Source organism: Equus caballus, chromosome 1 (assembly GCF_041296265.1).
Source record: "Equus caballus isolate H_3958 breed thoroughbred chromosome 1, TB-T2T, whole genome shotgun sequence".
Lineage (NCBI taxonomy): Eukaryota > Metazoa > Chordata > Mammalia > Perissodactyla > Equidae > Equus > Equus caballus.
Window position 1 is genome coordinate 112,795,912 of NC_091684.1, and position 22,124 is coordinate 112,818,035.

The 22,124-nt window shown below is 36.6% G+C and overlaps 2 long non-coding RNA genes across 2 annotated transcripts in view; one reads left to right on the forward strand and one right to left on the reverse strand.

Annotated features, from left to right (window-relative positions):
• LOC138924151 (uncharacterized) overlaps positions 1–22,124 on the reverse strand; it is a 70,757-nt gene that overhangs the window by 13,607 nt on the left and 35,026 nt on the right. The window lies entirely within an intron of this gene.
• LOC111775350 (uncharacterized) overlaps positions 16,454–22,124 on the forward strand; it is a 42,599-nt gene continuing 36,928 nt past the window's right edge. Inside the window, exon 1 of the long non-coding RNA XR_002810972.2 lies at positions 16,454–17,151. This is a non-coding gene — a long non-coding RNA (uncharacterized lncRNA). The remainder of the gene's footprint in view (positions 17,152–22,124) is intronic.

The window sequence follows — 22,124 nt, forward strand, 5'->3', positions numbered from 1 at the left end:
ATACATAAATATTCATAGCAGCATTATTCAAAACAGCCAAAAGCTGGAAACACCCACATGTCCATAAACTCATGAATGGATTAGCAAAATGTGGTATATCCAAACAATGTAATTAATATCATTCATCTATGAAAAGGAACGAAGTACTGATAAATGCTACAGTATGAATGAATCTGAAAAAAAAAAAAATGCTGTGATGAAGAGACCAGCCATGAAAGACCACATATTGTAGGATTCTATTCCTACAAAATGTTCAGATTTGACAAATCTCTAGAGATAAATAGTATATTTGTGTTTGCCTAGTGCTGGTGATGAGTGAGAATGGGATGGATGAGAACGGGGATTGACAGCTAATGAGTTTACGGTTTCTTTTGAGGAGTAAGGGAAGTGTTCAAAAATTAGTTTATGGTGATTGTTGGGCAAGTCTGTGAATATCTGAAAAAACACTGAATTGTACACTTCAAATGATGAGTTATGTGATATGTGAATTGTATCTCAATACCTTTGTCACAAAAAAGATAAGCAAATATTGTCAACTATCAATATGCTAACAACTTTGAAAACTTAGACAAAAAGGACGTATCTCTAGAAAAATGTGACTATTAACTAATTTACAAAACAATAAAAAGCTTAAAGAGTCCCATTCTTTTTAAAAACACTGAATAATAATTTAAAATTTCTCTCACAAGGAAACTCTAGACCTTGCTGAGTTTTACAAAATTTTCAATGGAGAGTTTATCCCAACATTTTACAAAACATCTAGATGACAAGAAAAAAAGGATTGAACATTCTGAGTTCAGTATAAGCTAATGTTACCAAGCCCAAAAATGTCACAGAAAAGAAAAAATTACAGAACTATGTCATGTAATGAAAGTAGATACCACAATCCTAAATATAACATTTTTGTGTTTGAATCTAACTTTGAATAAAAAGATAATATATCACAACCAGTTTGGATTTATCCCATATATGCAAGAATTATTCAACATTAGAAAATTCATTAATGTAATCCCCATATAGCAATATATTAAAAGAAAAAAAATCTCTGTGATTATCTAAATAAAGCATTTCATAAAACTTAACATCTATTAAAGAGCCTTAGTCAATTAATTATAGAAGGGAACTTTCTTAACCTGATAAAATTTTCCTTAAAATAATGAAATAAAAACTTAAAACATACAACCTTCTAAATAAGAATGCTTGAGACACACTCTTCTAAAATAAGAAAAAAGACAAGTGTGTTCACAAACTCTACTTCTAGTCAACATACTATTGGAGGACCTAGCTAGTGAAATAACACAAGAAAAATATATGATTGGCAAAATGATCAAAAGAGAGAAAATAAAATGGTTATTATTGTAAATGATATACTCATTTATATGTAAAAGCAAAAAATAAGTGGAGAACAAATTATTAAAAATAATGAAGAGTTCAATACGGTTGCTGGATATAGAATAGGATGAGCTTATTATCAAGGTCTTAGATTTTTCTTTTGAGTGATGGGTTCATTATTGCTTATTATGTTATTAAAAATAACTAAATAAATGTAAGCTATGCATTGACCCATGCTTCAAATGTGCCATGATCCAAGAACTATAATAAATTTAATTCTGTGCCTCTGAGTCCCAAAACATTTGTAAGAGAGGGGCATCATTTTAGAAAACCAAGCCACTACCTAATATGTTGTCATAGAGCACTAAGTGCCACAGTGAATCTTGGTGATGTCCCATAAATCAACTTTGTTTATTTCTGGTCCCGAGAGTCTGAGGTAGCAGAGGGTTGTGAAATGGACAAGAGTCAAGTATATTTGTTGTATATAGAACATCAAACTATCTACTGATTCCACCATTCAGTGGGAAAAAAACCAATCAAACAATTATTTGGCACAAAGTAGACAAAAAAGTTTTTCCTAAGCTGGCTATATAGTCATCCATCATAAAAATAGTAATTATGGGAAAAAAATTAAAACTGGAAACGATACTGTAAAATTTGGATGCCTCCAATGTGAAAGAACAAGCTAATTAAACTTTATTTGAGTTCATTGGCCTAAGGGATGTTTACTCTCCCATGACCAACTCTACCTCCAAAATTTGTCTAGCGAGCTTTTTCTTCGGTTATCTCCAGGTAGATTTTAAACCTTTGTGCTCATACAGTATCTGACATAAACACTGTATGAATCCATAACACTTTCTTGTATCAGTTACTTGCATATTTATTCCTAAGACTAGACTAAGCTATTTGATGTTCTGAGTCATCCTTGTATCTCCAGAGTCAAGTTGAGTGCCTGGTTCACATCAAACATTCAACAATGATTATTTAAACAACCAACCGATCAAGGACTAAGGAAATAAATAAATAAATTCTTGGCTTAATGTCATATTTTATAAGAAACAATCCATTATCAATAGATAATAGAACTAAGCCAATTGAGCAATGCCAAAATACTCAGTATTTGGATAACTCTTCTTCAAAAACAGAATTTTTCCTTCTTGTGGCCACTGGGCTTCCACTGACAATATCTTCAATTTAGGACAGGGAATTTGGACATGCATCTATGGCTCTCTATGTCACTGTCTTTTCCAGGTTTTTTTTTTCCCAGTGTGGCCATTATCACTGAAGGGAGGCATTGATGAGACAGTAAGGACAAGGTATAGACTGCTGGTTCTCAGGCTGCATAACCTTGAGAATAAACATTTCACCTGTTTCTCACACCCATACTGGCCAGAGTCGTGATGTCAGGATTGCTTAGGTAAGGATGTCTGGTGGTGAGTTTTGTAAAACATCCAACCAAACTTTCGTTTTGTCCAAAATGCTGCGCCTATTTGGAAAACCAAATATTTGCTTATTGTTGTGTAACCTCATTTAGTCTGGAAAAAGAATAATGTAATCAATTTTGAAGGCTTAGTTCTTGAAACAATAACATGTTTTTCCTATTAAATAAGCGAATGGACACTGAGTCAGGTCTTTTAAAAATAAGTCAAACATCTCTGTGTTCCTTTACTTAAGCATCCAATCCTCTTCTTATTACCTTCTTCCTCTTTCTTATCACCTCCTCTCCATTGTATTCTTCCTCTAAGCTGTTGGTTCTTGTGCTGATAGACCAGCTCAGAAGAGCTGGTTTTTTTCATCATGCTTATGATTTGCAAGAGTATGATTTTCTTGTCTCCTTTCCTTGATTTATTAGTGTTTAGCCAATGTACATAATGTACAAAATAAACAATAATGATAGTGTTGGGTACACCTGACAATATACTTCCTTTCTCTAGCCTAGAAGTTTTCATAGCATCTCAGTTACTTTCACATAATGTTAACCTTAAGGATAGAAATGTCACCTTTAAAAATATCTCAAGGATCTAAACTGAATTCACTTTGAAACTTTATTACTGGACATGCAGAAGCATGTCAAGTCCTCAATTAATAGATGAAATATTATCTCCTTTTTCAGTCTTAAATGTCTTCCAAAGCATTTCATGGACATGCAAAATAGTTGGTTGATATTTTGGGGAGTATCCATGGAAGTAATTGAGCGCGCTGGCTAAGAGTATTTTTGCACTAATTAAATATTCCAAACTTCTATCAAGATTATTGTCACCTATTTAATGGCTCATTGAGTTTACAGGCTATGCAAGTTCTCATTCATCAGTAGAGTTAGGACATCCATTCTTGAAATGACAAATTAGAGAGCAGGCTAAAAAGATAAAAGAACATCTGAAGATTATTCACATTTCAAATTTCTGACATGGACAATTCCATTCATTGATGAGATGAATCTGATGAGCTTGGAAGATTCGTTTTCTTCAAAGAGTCCATTTCCACTTTTTTATACAACCTAGGGCATTGAAAAGTAATGCTAACAAAATATTTAAGTGCACTTAAGTGAGATATATGCAGAAAAATACCTTTAATATAGTTGCTACATCTTATCTTCAATAGAAATCCTTATTGCACATCCTTAAAATGGTTGAAACATGGAATCATAAATAAATTCCAGCATTTCTGGCACAAACAATGATGAGAAAGTTGGCATTAGTGGAACATTATAAAGAATTCATTCATTCATTCAACTAATAATGATTAAGCAAGGGCTGTATGCTAAGGATTGTGTTGTGCCCCAAGTATAAATTGGAAAATAAAATGAATATTAAGCATGACGTTGTTGCTCAGTCTAGTTGGGAAGATGAGCAATAAGTAAACACACAAATAAAAATATAACTATGAGTTTTTATAAGTTCCACGAAGAAAATAAGGATGCAGTACTATATAGGAAGGGCAGAATTACAGTCTTAGGTGGAGTGGTAAAGATATTTAAGCTGAGGGATGATGGACATAAGATCGGAGCCAGGCAAAAATTGAAGGAAAGTGTGTTCCGGCATAGGGAATGGCTTTACAAAAATCCTGAAGCAAGAAAGACCTTGATGCTCTCAAGGGTTTGAAGTCAGTGTTGCTGGAGTGTGATGGGCAACAGAACGAGTGGTCAAAAATGGGTGAGAGACTGAGATCCTTCCAGATTAATCAAGGCTTTATAGACCATGGTAGGTAAGTAGTTCAGATTTTATTCTAAGTACAGGAGGAGGCTGTTACAATATCACTTGGGTTGATGTGTGAGGGAAAGATTGAAAGAGGGCAATATGTGGAACAGAGAAAGGAGAAGTTCATTATTATTTGTGATAATCTAAGACTGAGACCCTGGTGGCTTGGATTCAATGGAATCAGTGGAGATGAAGACAAATGGACCAATCTGTGATCTGTTTTTGAGGGAGAAATAATAGTAATTGATGATATATAGGGTGAAAGAGTTGTCAAAAATGGTGAAAGGAGATAATTTTACAGAAGTTGAGAAAATGAGAGAAACAGATTTGGTGGGGGTGGGGGTCATTTTGATGTCAAGAAGACAATTAAGTCTCTAGGTCTGAAGCTTGGATGACACTACTACAGTGAAAGTTATCAGAATACAGATGATCACTGACACCACAGGAATAGCAGAGCTCATTCGGAGAGAGAATGAAGAGAAAGAAAGGAATATAGGTAGAACTGAGCCTGAGGAATGCCAGCATTTCAGTGGTAGAGGAAATGAGCCTATAAAGAAAACCAAGAAAGCACAGGTAGAGAGGTAGGAAACAGAGTCATCATCGGGTAAAGAATAGTCAGAGGGTCAACTGCCATCTGAAGGCAAGAGGAGATGGGATCCATTGCACAAGCCAAGGATTTGGTCTTTCCCATATGAAAGGCTTCCTCATTTCTCATAGGAAATAAACAGGTACATCTGGGTACAGATGAAAGTTAGGTTTTGAATTTATGTAGGTATACGTTGGCTTGTGCTTTCTCAATGTAATATGAAGAAGGACCTTCAGATTTGGAAGATGGAGGACAGCAGGGGTACAAAAAGGAGAAAGGGCATTATACGAGAGAGGAGAGAATATTAGTCTTGAAAATGGGAAAACAAACCTACTAGAAAAGGCTAACAGTGTAGAGTAACAGTGATGGACAGTGTAGCTTTACCATAATTTCTGTAGTGCGTTCCAATCTGCAAAATACTATATTCATGTCCAATGTTTATTAATTTATTCAGTAAACATTAATTGAGATCCAGTTTCCACTGATGCTCATTGTACCCCATGGGGTACATGAGTGAAGCACTATCATCTACAGATGAAAAAAAACTGGCACAGAAAATATCAGCTATTTCAATGGAAGTGTCTCTGCTATCATGTGACAGATTAATGGTTCCAAACTAGATTTTCAAATCAAAATTCAATGCTTTACTTCCCCCATTAAAGCATATTACTTAGACCGTATTTAAGCTTAAATAGTAATGATATAAAGTCTAGAATCTTGTCTCCTATTATTTTAAACTGTTAGTTGTTAACATTAAAGATAAAAATATGAAGAAGTCATTTTTAAATTCTAGGCTATCATTTCTTATATAACTCAAGCAGAGTCAGCACTGAGACATGGCTTTATACAGCTGTGACCAAAAAGCTGTATGGGATCATACTTTTAAGGTGATGTGAACGGGCAAGGCAGCTGAACAACCAATTTAGTTGATTTTGTTCCACCAACTTGACTGGTCATTGGATTGAATTGACCAGAAGGCACTATCATGCAAACAGAGTGAGTTATATTTTTCTGCAGGATGCAAGCTATGCGTTGGAAGCTGCGTTAACTATTTCAGATCGCTTGAGTAGTATTCTGCCACTGAAGTGACAACATATTTTGAATCAATGTTATATGAAGAAGATGGTAATTTCGTAGAGATAAATATTTGGGTTTTCTCATCTGCATCAGTTGGGTCTCTGCAGTTGCAAATGGCATAAATTGACCCTGATTAAATTAAGCAGAAAAGAAATTCATGAAAGAGTATTGAATAGGTCATTTAGGGAAGATATGAGAATTGAACAAGAGACGAAATCACAGGGCACCTACTATCTACTCAGTGCTATAGCCTGGATTGCTTGGACCTGATTGGACCGTGCTTATTTCTCAGCAGTCTGTTTTCAGTGTTTCTGAGTGTGTGTGTAAGGCTGAGTATTTCTGTTACTATTAGTACTGCTACTAGTACTAACAATTGTGATATTGACACATAATGAGACCCTACTCGGGTGCTAAGCACTTTATGTGCTCATACACGCTTAGGAATTAGGACTGTGAGTACTTTCATTTAATACAAGAGGAAACTACAGCTTGGAGAGGTTGGCCTTCCACAGTTCACGTGGTTAGCAGGTGGCAGAATCAGAAACTCAGTCCATGTGAAGTTAAAGCTGTGTTCTTAACTATTCTAAATAGTCCATCAAGTCGACTTAAAATAATGGTATCTCTGGTTACTTAAGACCATTTAAGGAAATGCAGCCAGTAGGAGAATTAGATTTTATTTTTCATTTTTCTCCTGATCATTTCACTTTTCCTTTAGGTCTCTGTAGGGCCTGTGTAAATATATGTCTATGATTAAAAATCCAATGTAGGTGGTTTTCAATTTCCACTTAAATCATACCATTCAAGTACTACTAAGAAAAATAAAAATGACTATAAGGAAAAAGAAGAAAAGTTTTCTGAGCTGTGTTTTCAAAGGATTAGTGAAACTCAGTTAAGATCATGTAATATACTGCTTATGTGCTGAAAGAAGCAGAACGCTTCTCTTGCTATATGAAAATTATAAGTTTTAGAAGTAAAAGACCTCTGAAAGACACCTTCACTTCCAGAAAGTTACTGACTCCACAATCCAGCACTTGAAAGGAGAAACAGAGATTTGATAACGACTGTGAATTTTAGAAAGAAGTGATGAGAGAAATTAACTGGTAAACTTACTACCAGACTTACGAGCAAAATCGGGTACACAAAATCTTGGTCAAAAAAGTGCTGAGATTGGTAACGGTGTTGGAAGCTCTTGTAAACAACAGGACTTCTTGCTGTACTAATTGTAAGTCAATCTTTCACTATTATATTTGCTTCTGGTAAAGAAAGAAAGTGAGGATACAAAATGTTTCTCACTATAAATTAATTTTCCCGTCTCACAGAAGACTTACAGATTCAGATTTCTTGGTAGGCAGAAATACAAATATATTGATTTCCTCGATGGTAGGATACACAGAAATACTTTCCTGTGTTCTGTTGTTTTTGTCTTTTGTTTTCAAAACAGACTATTCAATGAAATAAGATGTGACCGATATGAAGAACAGATGCAGTTATATTCATTACATTGGGTTAAAGATATTATTTCCTTTTATCACCGACTGATGGCCCAAATTAAGATGGAAGAAGAGGTTTAACTCCAAAATAAAAGTTATTTATATTTGTTTTTCTCTCACTTAAAATAAATACATACTTACTATCTGCATAAAATGAAAACTGGAATCATTTAAATGAGGAAAAAAGTGGAACTGCTGAAAATAATGTTTTGAAAAGTTTTCAGGGAAGTGGTCACAGCCTCTTGGGAGCACTTTGAACTGGAGCTCAAATAAATGAGAGCGTTGTCACCTCACACCAAGACTCCTAATCAGGCCGTCTTTGTTCTGCAGCTCATATTTAACTAGAAATTTATTTCCAATACCTGCATATATTCTTCTATTCATATGTAAATTGAATTAAAGCTGTTATTCTTTCTTCCCCACAATCTGCTTTTAAAGTAATAATAAAATCTATGAAAGAGTGCCATGAGAGGTGGGGGCTTATGGACACCAGCATGTTCTGGCTTTGCACCAAGCCCATGGCGGCCGTCTTGAAGGAGAAACTGTGTCCCTCTCTTTCCCTCAGGGATCTATTTGAACATTTAGGGGTTATCACAAGAGCCATTATGGGCTTCAGACGTTTCCACTGATATGACATTTGGATTCCAATGGCAGTTTTATGGCTCTCTTTACAGCTGTGATTGGAGTGGAGGTGTGCAGATGGTCCTACTGCCAATCAAGAGAGGAAAGCTGTCTGTTGGTCAGAAGAGGACAGGGAGCCACACACCCTGGGTTCAACTCCTGGCTTTGCCAGTCACCTGCTGGATGCCTTGAATAAGTCACATAAGATTACAGGGGCCTCCCTTTCTTCTGTGTGCAGATTAATTGCCTGTGGCAAATGTTGCGTGCAAATTTCAAGGGCAATTGAGTCCTGTGTGCTGTCCCGCTTGCTCCTGTTTTTTTTTTTCTCCTTTTTCTCTCTCTCTTTTTTAAGGGCAGGAGTTGCCAATTTTATGTGCAATTAAGTTGTGCATACCCCAAGCTAAGAAGGGCACTTCAACCGCACTTTAAAACCATCAATTATAAACATATCCATGATATCTGATGTCTTAGGGGAGTAACCCAATTCTGCTTTGATGGAGCCATTTTATATGGACACTTCTTCCTATTTTTACAAGAGCGCTATGGTCATTAGTTTAAACCAAACAGGACATTTCAATCTTGTGCATCTTGGTTTCTCAGTCTGTTAAAGGATAAGAAAATAAAGCACATGATGAAGCAAGTCAATTTGTTAAAGAAGGGAATGGGTTAAAGCAATTTCAAATTTATAAATATGAAATACCTATAACTCTTGCTTACAATGTACCCCAAGTTGTGTTCACTGTTTAAAATGACAGCTTATAAGTATATACATCAAAGAACATGAATCAACTATTTTCTTTCAGAAAGGAAGCTTTGTGTCAAGAGGGCCACCTGGGATCAGGTAATTGTAGGTTTAAATTCCAGTTTGTCAACTAACAACTCTGCGACTTTGAGAAAGTTACTCTCCCGCAAGCCTTCATTTCCTCGGTTCTCAAATGAGGAAAACGATTTACCTGGCATGACGGCTGTAAGATTAAATTAGATAATACATGAAAACCCCAGCCTCAATCAGGAGCTCAGGAAACAGTGAGAGTCATCATTCACAACTTCTCAAAAATTCTCTTTCATTTTGGGAAGACCGTGTGTTTAGAACTATTTAGAATCATATTGAATAAATACTAAAACTGATCAGGGCAATTAACTAGGTTATCTGAGGCCGGGTTGGCCAATAAAATAAATGTATATTTCAACTTTTCAACCGTATTACTGGACTCGTGTGGGCAGAGTTGGTGGTTAGCATGCTTTGCTCTCCTCACCAGCCCTCCCACGCTGTTATAAACCCAAAGAGGTGGAGGAATCCTCCTTACACTGAGGGTGGCAAAGATCCCTCCATGGGCGCTCTGTGGAGTCCAGCTGTCCGTTACTTACCAGTCTCATCTCATTCCATCTTCTGTAGCTTCCCCTTCAGTATTCTCTATATTTCGTTTGCATAGTGTAAAATTTAGCAAGTGATATTAGAGATAATAAATCCCACAACTGCTATTTCTGTTTGAAAACCATGACACAGTGTGGTGAAAGCGCCAAACAGTCTGGGTTGTTCCTGTTTGCAGGGGTTTTTCCTCGCATATTTTACTGTCAGTTTCTTGACATTTTTGTCAGCTTAGAACTGGAGGGCATAGGTGCTGTCGGCAGGTCTCACCACAGTTTTATTCTCCATTGCATTTTCAGAGACTATGAAAAAATAAAATAAAACTGGGGTGGGTTCGGGGGTGGGGTGGCGCTGAGGAAGAACCAAGAATAGAGGTGATGGTGTCAAAGGCAGAGCAGGGCGAGGGTAAGGCTGTGAAAGTCAGAACGTGCAGCCTTTCACTCGCTCACAGCTGGGGCTCACCATGCAAGGTATTCTCTGCCACCCCCTATCCTCCACTCCCCAAAAATCCTGGCACAGAAACGTGAAGAGACTTGCGTGAAAAACATGCCATTTTCTCATTTCCTCATTACGCAAGGCAGATAGAAGGCAAATATTTGAATCTGTTTGCAGAAGAAATCTTTTTTCTTTTCATCATTTTTTTTTTTTCCTGACAAACTGTGCATTTCCAGGCTCCGAGGAGATGTCTGCACAAAACAGCTATTGTTTTCCCTGTAACATCATCCCTGGTTCTAATCGTCTCTTATGATTTTCCGCCCTTTAGAGGTAGAAGCTTTTTTTCCCCTTTTTAATTTTTGGAAAAAATGTACACGGTGGCATTCAAGATGTGTTAATGTCAGAAGCACCACCTCCCAGCTTTTGTAAACAAAGGGAAACAAAAATCAACAGACTCTCATGGGCATCTATTCAATTCTGAACCCCAACAACACTTAAATAACAATAACAACAATAATAATTATTAAACGACTATGTTATACACAGTTCAGAAACGCCTTCCCAAGGTAACCCTAGTACAACTTATTTTAATTTATCTAAGACTATATTTCCCAAACTGCTCATGAAGAAAAAAGAAATGTTTTCTTATTAAGTAAATTTGGACAATGCACATTCCCAAACATCATCTGAAATGGAGACCTTTTTTCCATCACAACATGTATTAACATGGAAGAGGGGTTTATTGCTCTGATGCCAATAGTACACAGTGTGAGCACACAGTTCTGATAGCCACTTTAGAATTCCACCTTTCTGAGCACATTAATTGTGGGTTCTATTTAGTGCATCTGATGACTTGCTTTCAGCATGGAGGAAATTCAAGTATTTGACAATTTCAGGGAAGGCCAAAAGTGACTTTTCAAACCACTGCCAGAGTATGCCGACGTTCTCTTGGATATTAGAACAAAACAAAGCACTTATTAAAGCCTTAAAAAAACAGAGAGACAAGTATAAAAATAAATAAAATAGCTTTTAATAGCCTGCCAAGATGACCCTGCTGACGTTAACAATATAAACAAAGTAAGATGTGAGCGTGGTTCCAAAAGTCACAAAATACAAGTATCTTGGTGAATATCTGCAGACACATCAGTAGGATGAATTTCTATCAGCAGAATTATTGAGTCAAAAGGATTGTGCTTTTGTAAATTTGACAGATGTCACAAACTGCCTTCTAAGCAGGTCACATTGATTTATACTTCCACAAAGATCTGTTTTTTATGTATATGGTTCTTTTTTGTTAATTTGCCCTTTCGTGTCATTTCTTCATTTCTCTATTGGTCTCTAGATGAATTTTAGTTGATATTTTAAAAGGATTGTATTAAATTTGTAAATTCATTTGGGAAAATTGACATCATTATAGCATTGAGTCTTGCTATAAAGGAGCACAAAATAACTTTCTTTTTTCTCTTGGTAGAGTTTTAGTTTTCTTTAAATGGATGATCAATGTGTCTTGTTAAGGTGCTTGGGTGTTTTATATATTGCCTTGTTATTTTAGATGAGGGGTTGCCTGTTTTTCTAAATAAAGCTTACTGGAACACAGCCACGCCCATTCATTTACATACCATCTATGGCTGCTTAGCGTTGAGTAATTGCAAGGGGACCATATGACCCGCAAAGCTTAAAATATTTACCATCTGGCCTTTTACTGAAAAAGTTTGCTGACTCCTGCTGTAGATGATTTGTTTCCTTCCCTTATATTTTTAATATTTCTATATAGAAAAATTACCATTTTTATTGTTAATTTTGTAACTGACCTCATTATTAAATTCTCTTGTTTGTAATAATTCCTGATAATTTCCCTGAGATTTCTAAGTATGTAAGATAGAAGATGAAAATAATTACAATTTTCTTTTCCTATTCCTATTACATTTAGCTGTTCTTTCATTTGTCTAGTTCTATTGACATATACATATATATAATATTGTGTTTCCTTTATACATATAATTATATATTTATTTCTTTATATATGATATTATATAATTTATTCCTATTTTATTAAAATAAATTTTAATCAAAAATAGATGTTGAATGTAGTCAAATTTTTCCCCACATTCACTGAAATATTCATAAATAATGTTCTCCTTTGCTTTGGAGATGCATTTTATGAATAAATTTTTTATATTGAAGCCATGGTGATGAACCACACTTGGTTAGAATATTTCAGTTTTTAATGCTCAGCAGAATTTTACTTGCTAGTAACTGATTAAGATTTTCCATCACTATTCAAAAGTAAAACGTATCTATATTTTTCTAGTTTTGGAGTTTGTAAGTTTAGGATGTTAACATTATGTTGGGTCTATAAAAATAATTTGGATGCTTCTCTTTTTCCATGCCTTGGGTTAGTTAAGAGCATCAGAATTATTTTTTCCTTGAATAATTAAAAGAATGTAGCTATGAATCCATTTGCACACTGAGGTTTACTGGGTATATTATTTTAAGACATCTGTCAGTTTCCTTCATCATTAATAGACAAAATGCTCAGTATTTGTAGGAAGAAATTTAGGATCTTTGTTTATTAAAAATAAAATTTTTATTTTTTACCATGCTTTTTATTCAGACTCTCAAATCTTTTGTGTAGAAGATGTAAAAAGCAGATTTTTTTTTTCAGATCTTTAAGGATTTACAAAATTTACCTTCCATGTATCCTTGATGATATTACTCAATATACTTCAAGAAAATAAATATGAATATCAAAAGAGGGGAGGACACCTGATTAAAAAAATGATGACAATATCCCAGGAGAATTTATTTGATATTTCCTGGATCATAGCCGCCTGAAAAACCAACTGGCCAAAAATAAAATAGGAAATCAGAGGGTCCCTAGATAAAGAAAAGAGTGAATTCTAAGTAATAGATAGAGAGTATACAAAAAGGAAGTTATAGGTGAGACAGTGAAGAGGCATCTTTCAAAAAGTAAAAAGGCAATTACATACCTAAAAATAAGGTTGTACAAACCAAGGTTGTACAAAGAATATCTTGGGACAGTTATGAAGCAAACCACAAAATGGTGTGATTATGAATGTGTTCCACAAAAGGAGTTTAAACGAAGAGAATATGATCAACCTGGAAATTAGGGGCATTCTTCACTTGCACAGGCATCATGAAAGTGAGTCAATAGAAAAGAAAACATAACTGTGGCACCCTATTGGTTCTGCAATGGACATTAGTTCTAGAATCATAATGTGTATTAGGTTTTCGTATTTTAGGCCCAACCCATAGACAAAACGTAAAAGATTTCATTATAGTCTAGAAGTGATTTATCTGTGCTGACACATGAAAGCGGGGAGGGGTAAGGCTGTTGGGGAGGAACGTAGGAAGGAAGGTTAAGGGCTTCAAAATCACCATCTTATATAGAGGAAAGCAAAGAGATGCCTTCACAAATAATAAACGATGAAATGGCCTTTTAAGAAACGTCATTTAAAATTATAAGATCACCAAGCAAAGAACTAAAAATAGTATTTTGCTCTACCTGTCAAGTGTTGATGATAAGGTAGTGAAGTGAGATATTTTACGTAGGTCATATCTTCTTCTTACCTAGTGAGAGTCAATCATTAATGTGTAAAATTGACAAGCCCAGAGTCTCTGTGAACATCCTCTGGAGTTGTGGGGGCAGCACTAGAAGGACTAGGAACAGACAAGGATAAACAAGGCTGCCTATGGAAAGGAGAACTCGCGGGAGAAATTGCTTTGGAAGAAAGAGTATGAGCCTGTCCACTTTAGCTGATGTTCTTTTCCTACCATGTTCATGTTTTAGTGCCGTAATAGTGTGTGTAATTATGGTAATTATGAAATTTATCTTTCGATAGCTCACCCTTTAGGATTTTTCCCCAAGAAGAAAAAACATATAAATGGGGACAACTCTTTGCATCTGAAAAGTATTCAGATTATCCTAAAGACAATCTTCATTCAGAAAATCTGCATACTATTATGCAAGCTTCTAAATCTTATCGTTGTTACCCTTGTAAAGGTATTTTTATCATTTATATTTTGGTTTAATTAGCTCAACTTTATTCAAAGGATCTGAAAACATATTTTATGAAACGTACCATATTGGACATGTTGTTGAATAGATCTTTCCCTATATCATTTTGGGCTTTATGAAATGAGTTAGGTGAGTCGTCATAAGGAGATCTAAGTTCTGGAATATTCTACTTCTCTTAGGAATTGGTATTATATTTTTTATGAAAAAACAAAAGCAAGTCATTTTAACCTCCTGATTTCCAAAATCAGCTGAACATCAGATTCATCTGGGGATCTTAGAAAAAGCATAGACATGTTGGGTGCCCTCCTGGAAGTGTTGGTTGAGCAAGTATCTAGGGGGAGGAGCCCAGGAATCTCATTATTGAAAAATGCTCCAAGGTATTCTGAGGCCCATTCAGGTTGGGAAGAACTGACTGCCCTTCTCGTTTCCTTTTTCCTGGCCGATAGGAAACTCAGTGCTAAATTAGCTCTTCAACCATAATAAATATGTGAGACCCTACAACCCCTGTATCCTTTTCCCCTTGACCTTAGTTGTTTAATTTCACTTGGCTATATCCTGGTCCAGATTTTTAAAAAATGAATGGAGCAATAAATGCATAAAATTCATGGATTTTATACATGGGTAGTTTACAAGGAAATATTTTTATCCTACCTTTGAAACCCGAGAAAATCCACTCTTCTAAAGCCTACAGCTACCTAGGAAGCAGAGACTTAGTCTCTAGTTTTACATGTTTCAACAGAGCTGTCGAGAAGAACCGTAGTGTGGATACGGCAAGTTGGTTTCTACCCAAGTACAATAGTATGTGTGTGTAAGTTCAACCACCAAGAACTATGTATTTGCATGGTATACACCTTGCAAAGGACAAAACTCTTTAATAATGTGGAAGAGAGGCAACGTTCTCCTAAGGAGACTCTCAGAATTCCACTGTGAATGAGGGGAGAGTTGTGGCTAGTATGGTGCTAAAATGCCCTAGGAGGCAAGAAAGAGTCAAGCTTTGGATTTTCTGTGACACAGATAACTCTGTGGTGTCTGCTTTTGTTGTTGAGGACAATCTTAATATCTAGATGTTGAGAGGTTTCAAGTCATGAGGTTTTCACCAGACTATCGGAAATGAGCTAGCAAAAAATTCAGGAAGTGACTGGAATGAGTTGTGGCTGCAATTGCTGGCACTGGTTGCAGAATTCTTCCTCCCTTGATCTTCAGAAGGAAGCTTCTTTAAATTAGCATGTTTACAAGGTAGAAGGGGGAACAGAGCTGGTTATCAAGAATTCACCTTGATGTAGTGCTGTCTAGTCCACAAGGGTAACTCTTTCTTTCCAGCTTAAAAGACACTGGAGGCAGAAGGCAGTCCTGAAAGAAGCTGCTTGGTAAGCAGACTCAGACAAGTGAACCATTCTGGAATCACTGATCTTCAACTGGACATCATACGGGGCTACTGAAGTTGAAGAATGACCCACGCCTTCTGCAGCCCATTAGCAGCAAGCCCTCCAGGCAGGTGTCTTCTGAAGTATGAAGAAAAAATTAAGCATGCAAAGCTTGTTGTATGTCTTCTATGTGTTACAGCTCTAGCTGAGACAAAGTGAGTTTTGTGCAGTCCTATCCTCACTTCCCTAGTGAGCTTGGAATTGGATATGAAAGGAGAAAAACAAAGAGATATTTGTCTTAAGGCTTAAAGTTCTGAACAAAACAGAGAGTGGGAGGGCAGCTAGCCCTTCTCATGTGCTTCAGATAGCTGTTGCTATGCTTTTTCCATATACATACACACTCATAGAAAACACGTAATGTTCATGCTCACGTCTACAAGGGGATATTGACTTTGTTCTGTATATCATACACTTTAGTGTAGTTAGAAAAAAAGAATGGTGAGCTTCCTGGATTGGCCACTTCAATAAGAAATGTTTTCTTTCTGCATAGATCAAGGTAACAAGATCCAGATTAAAAAAAAAATGACACTATTTAGAACAAAATAGCATTTATTTCTCACTGTCCCTAGTGTGTGTGGGAGAGGGGGTAGGTGCCCTTCTTCTTAAGTTATATAATTAACAAAAGTGCTAGTGGTAGGAGAACTCCAGAAAAGTTTATGCCTTTAGGAATACTTTTTAAATTTCTTAATGTTTGAAATTAAAAATAACCGTTATAAACATAGACTGCAAAGCAAACTCTTACTCCACCAAAATGACCTCCTCTTACCCCCGTTGCTTTCTATACATGCCCAAAGAGGATAAAGTAATCTAAAGACTTCTCTAAAGTTTGGAATACTAGAGGCCAAGAAATTCTAAGAACATTTAGATAAATCAAATATTCTCTTCCTTCATCTCCCAGTGTGCAGTCTCTAGCGGCATTACAAGCAGAACTTAAGTGAAAATTTTCCATGGGCCTTCTTTATCCTTATTCAGTTGTGGCGACCAGCATCTTCAGAAACCAATAATTCTTGCAGAAGAACAAGCCAGGGAGGATAAGTATTATTTTTTTCACATCTATGGGCAAAAGCAGCTTTCCATAACAAAAAACAATTCAATCCTGTTGCCTTGAATTGCCCTAGGTGGAAATCATAGGGTTTTTCGCCCCCAGGAGAAATTTTTAGCCACTTGTCGAGTGCAATAAACACAGATTTTTTGTCCTTGCATGTTTTTCCCATGCCTCACTTGAGAAGCCTAAAGCTTAGATATTTCCAGGAATGTTCTCCCCTCCCTCCAAAAACAATGTTGCCCTGCCCCTTTCCCCTTTTAGCCGTGGAGACATTACAGATGATTAAATGAAGTTTATATGTGATGGCAAGAGATTATAGTTACAGCCTTTTTGAACTTTCTTCTCCAGCACCCTCAGGTGGTATGAGAATATCCAAGTGGCAACACTCTGAGGACCAATAATCAAATCCATCTTTTTCTTTGCTCCACCATTTTGTCAAGCAGGAGAAGTCCAGGGTTATGACGTATGGGCTTCCACCACATGTCGGCCGCAGGTTTCAGCAGTTGTGCCACAACGTGTTGCTCATTCTTCATCAGGTAAATAAGAACTGAGTTAACTGACAATCATGGTATATAAAAGTTCTGAGTTGCTTTGCCTGTGGCCATCAACAAGGTCTTGGCTCAATAATGAGAGCAACCATTTATTGAGTATTTCCCCTGAGCCAAGCACTGTACCAAAGCTCTCCTACATTTTCTGTGTAATCTTTTCAGCAATGGGCAAAGTAGTGTGGCCGCCCACATTTACAGGCAAGAAATGATGGATAAATGTGGATGACTACTCTACTTTGTATGCTGTCGAAAAGATTACACAGAAAATGTAGGGGAGCTATGAGTATAGTACATTTGAATATGCAGCTCTAGTCATAATATGCATCAAGATTGTATTAATTTTCTATTGCTGCTATAGCACTAACCACCACAAGTTACTGGCTTAAAACAATCCCCATTTGTTATCTCAGTTCCGCAAGTCAGAAATCTGGCTATGACTCGCCCAGGTTCTCTGCTCAGGGTCAGAAAAGACTGAAATCAAGATGTCAGCTAGAGCTGGGTTCTCATCTGGAGTTCAGGGTTGTCTTCTAAATTTATGCAGATCGTTGACAGAATTCAGTTCATTGTGGCTGTAGGACTCATGACAACTCATTTCTTTAAGGCCAACAGGAGAGTTTCTGCCACTGCCCCTTGTCTCCTTAAGGGCTCATCTAATTGCATCAGCCCCATTCAGAGTCAACTGATTAGAGACCTTAATTATATTTGCAAAATCTCTTTTGCTTAGTAATGTAGCATAATCATTGGAATGATATACCAATACGTTTACAAATCCTGCTCACAATTAAGTGGAAGGAGATGAAAAAGAGCACGCACACCAGGAAGGTGAGAATCTTGTGGGCCATCATAGAATGCTGTCTACCACATGCTGAAGCAGGCATCCCACATATAAAATAAAACAGAGGAAGATGGGCACAGTTTGGCTCAGGGCCAATCTTCCTCAGCCAAAAGAAGAGGATTGGCAGTGGATGTTAGCTCAAGGCTAATCTTCCTCCAAAAAAAAAAAGAATAGTTTTAATTGATTGATTTTTTTAAAAAACACTTTCTTGATTTACATTTGTTGGGAGAGGCAATCTGCTGTGGGTTCCAAGTGTCCCTGCATGTTCTTGCTGAATGTGACAAACCACAAGTCTAATTATCCTCACCCTGAAGTGGTTCTGTAGCTAGACGTGTAATCAATTAAATAGGTTAAGATGACCACAACATGACTACCCATGATCTCTAGCCTGGGAATATGCTAGACTTACATTAGAAACTAACTTTACAACATCAGATCTCATTAAATTGGGTTCCATCAAAATGTAGATTAGGAATTCCAGAGTGTGACAGTACCAACAGCTAGCAAGGCTTCAGTCTTCCAAGGAGTTGATGAGTCCACTGATGTGAGTAGTAGGAGAGAACATAGAGGTGCTAGTTAACTTAGAGATACATCACTTTATCCCATCAAATAGTTCTCTTAAAAAAAATAGTTGTGGGCCAGCCCGGTGGCGCAGCGGTTAAGTTCGCACGTTCTGCTTCTTGGTGGCCTGGGGTTCACTGGTTCGAATCCTGGGTGTGGACATGGCACCACTTGGCACACCATGCTGGTAGCATCCCACATATAAAGTAGAGGAAGATGGGCACGGATGTTAGCTCAGGGCCAGGCTTCCTCAGCAAAAAAGAGGAGGATTGGCAGTAGTTAGCTCAGAGCTAATCTTCCTCAAAAAAAAAAAAAAAAGTTGTGACATTGGTTAGCAAAAAGAACAAATGAATCCATAGAAAAAAAGACCATTTGATACTATATTTATGTCATAGTCTGCCAACTTGATAAAATAACTTGGGCTTGATTGAACTACTTATACCTGTGAAATTATTATCCTAGGGCAAGGAAGAAAAAGAACATGATGAAATGAACTAAATAGTTCTAAATAGTTCTAAAGGATCAAACTAAGCAATAGTATATAAACAAAGAAAGAAATAGATAAAATTAGTCTCAAAAATTAGCTTTTTCTCTCTTCCATGGGTATTTCAGACACTTTTCCAATCCGTCATTTAAACATTTTTGCTTTCATGGCAGTAATTTGCCATGAGTAATAAAATGCTGATGACTTGGTGTCCAACTGGCAAATAAGTTTGCAGCAATTTACACCTACCTGTTTGAGGCAGATAAAACAAAGCTAACTGCAAATGAAAATTGCACAGCTCAAACTTCTCCCACACACATATACCATCATCATGGGGTTAAAAAAAGTCTCCTTTCCCACAAAGGCAGCCACCCTCCCTATGTCCCTTTTCCAATCAAATTAAGAAACAAAGCCCTCGTGGGTAAATCATTGCAATGCTAATAAAATCCAGACAGGCATCTTGAAACTTGAAACAGAAAAAACAAAATTATCCAATGGAAATCATTCATTAGCAGTCCCTGGTTCATTGAAACTAACAAAATGTGGAAGAAATATGATCTGAACGTGTCATGGATGATAATGATCTTATGCCTATGCTGTGCTTTCTACCCAGATGGATCTGAAACACTTTTCAGAGTTTCCTAAATGGTGGGAAAGAGGCAATTGACCATTACTTTAAATTAATAACTTCTGGGATAACTAACGGCATAGATTAACAACTGGATTCCATCATTACTCAAGAGTTGTAAGAAACTTAACGCAACTCTGGCTACAACCTACTTCCACTAAAGGAACTGAGGAAAGAAAATGCCCTACTAGCAATCCATGTTTACACCACACCTAACACCTGCCTTGAGAACCAATCAGAAATAAGGAAGACGTTCTACTCTCTCTAGTATGGCTAATGATTACTTCTTCTTGTTGTTTTTATTGCCTAAGCTCTTTCCAGAATTGCCCTTGAAAGCATTAAACCACCCCAGAGTGAATCAAGTCAGCAGTAGCAATCGTAAACATTTTACTCTACTGTATAAATGCTGACCTGTGACTACTCCTACCTTGCCATCTCACACACACACACACACACACACACACACCCACCCTTTGCTACAGAATTGATCTCAGAAAGGGGAATAAGCTTGGAAAAGTTACTGGAGCAATGATAGCGAGGAGAAATAAGGACTGGCTGTAAAATTAGAAGCAGCTTCAGTGAATCTTTCTTTTGATTGACTCCACACCACCATCTTTGCTTACTCGTCATCTTTCCAACCATCTTTTGAAAACATGCACCAGTTGCCTTCTGGAAAATATTTCACCCACTTTAGATGGAATCTGTTGATACTATGGTAATCAGATCCCCTGCCTTCCCTTGGAGAATGGGCAGGTACATCTAAGTTAGGCCAGGTGGGCACTTCCTCCTTGGAATTTGGATTATGAATAGAGGGGCAGAAAGACTGAAAGTGATTGAGGTCATTTATTCCAGCGGTGGTGCACGGGCAAGTCTGTTGAGTTCCTGGTACCTGGGTCCTCTGCTGCTGCCTGAGTCTGCTCATTTGCAAGTGTTATCCTTAAGTTTTCCCTCCTGTTCTATAAGATTCTCCATATATTTCTAATAGATATTCTATTGACTTAAGTTTTTCAAAGTTAGTGTCTGTTGCTTTCAATCAAAAACTACAGTTTCTGAGTTCTATCTGTGTCACTTATAAAATATAGCTAAAAATTTCACTTCAGGTTTCCATTCCAAAAGGTATTTGTTTTAGTAGACCTTTGAAGTGAAGTATAACATATACACAGAAAGTGCACAGTTCATAAACATAGTTTGATGAAATTGTACAAATAAACCTGTGTGTTTACCATTCAGAAGAAGATATCAAACTTAGCTACTCACAGTGTGATCCACTTCCGAGCAGCCTTGGCATGAAGCTTGTTAAAGATGGAGAATCTTAAATTGCACCCAGACCTATTTAATCAAAATCTACATTTCAGCAAGATTTCCAAGGAGATTCATATGTGCACTGGAGTTTGCTAAACATAGCTATAGAACATGAATAGAGATCTATAAATCTCCTTTATTAATCTACTCAGTCATTACATCCTCAAAAGCAACCACTTTTCTGATTAACCCTGGATTATTTTTGCGTGTTCTTGAACTTTCTGTAAGTTGATTTGTGATCTGTATTTTCTGGGGTTTTTCTCCTTTTGCTCAACATTATGTTTAGAGATACTTCCATGCTGTTGTATGCAGAAGTTTGTTCTTCTTATTAATCTTATTTTTAATTGCTGAAAGAATATACCACATTTTATCTATTTGCGGTTGAAAATGTTTGGATAATTTTCGCTTGAGGGCTGTTATGAATAATACTGGCATAATCGTGACCTTTGAAGAACGTATTTATGTATTTCTGTTGGGTGAAATTTTAGGATGAGAATTGCAAGGTCATGGAGGATGAGTATGTTTAGTCATAGCAGATACTGACAAAAAGTTTCCCTAAGTGGTTGTCCCAGTTTACCATCAGAGTATGAGAATTCTAGTTGTCCTTCCATCGATTAGATGTCCTCACTATCTATTGACATTGTTAAATGTTTGTTGGTTGGCTGGCTGATTGGATGGTTGGTTTAGCCATTCTGGTGGTTGTGCAGTGACATCATATTGTCATTTCAATTTGTATTTCCCTGTTGATTGAAGCTACTCAGCACATTTGTGCACTTTTTGGTCATTTGGATATCTTCTTTTGTGAAGTGATTGTTCAAGATTTTTGCCCAATTTTTAAACTGGGTCACTCTATCTTTTTCTTTTCGATTTGTAGAATTTCTGTATGTAGTCTGGAAATGAGTCTTTTGTCAAATACGTTTTCCTATATCTTCTCCCATTCTGTGGCTTGACAGAGCTTTTTAATTTTAATGAAATCCACTTACCAATCCTTTTCTGTATGGTTAGTGCTTTTTACGATCTGTTTACAAAATAGTGGCCAATGCACTGTTTTCCCTTTTTGTAGTGGAAGAGAGAGAAAATCTCCTGGAAGATAATAATCCCTCCAATTTGGGAAGATGACATGTTCAGCTGAAAAGTATGCCTTTTGCTTA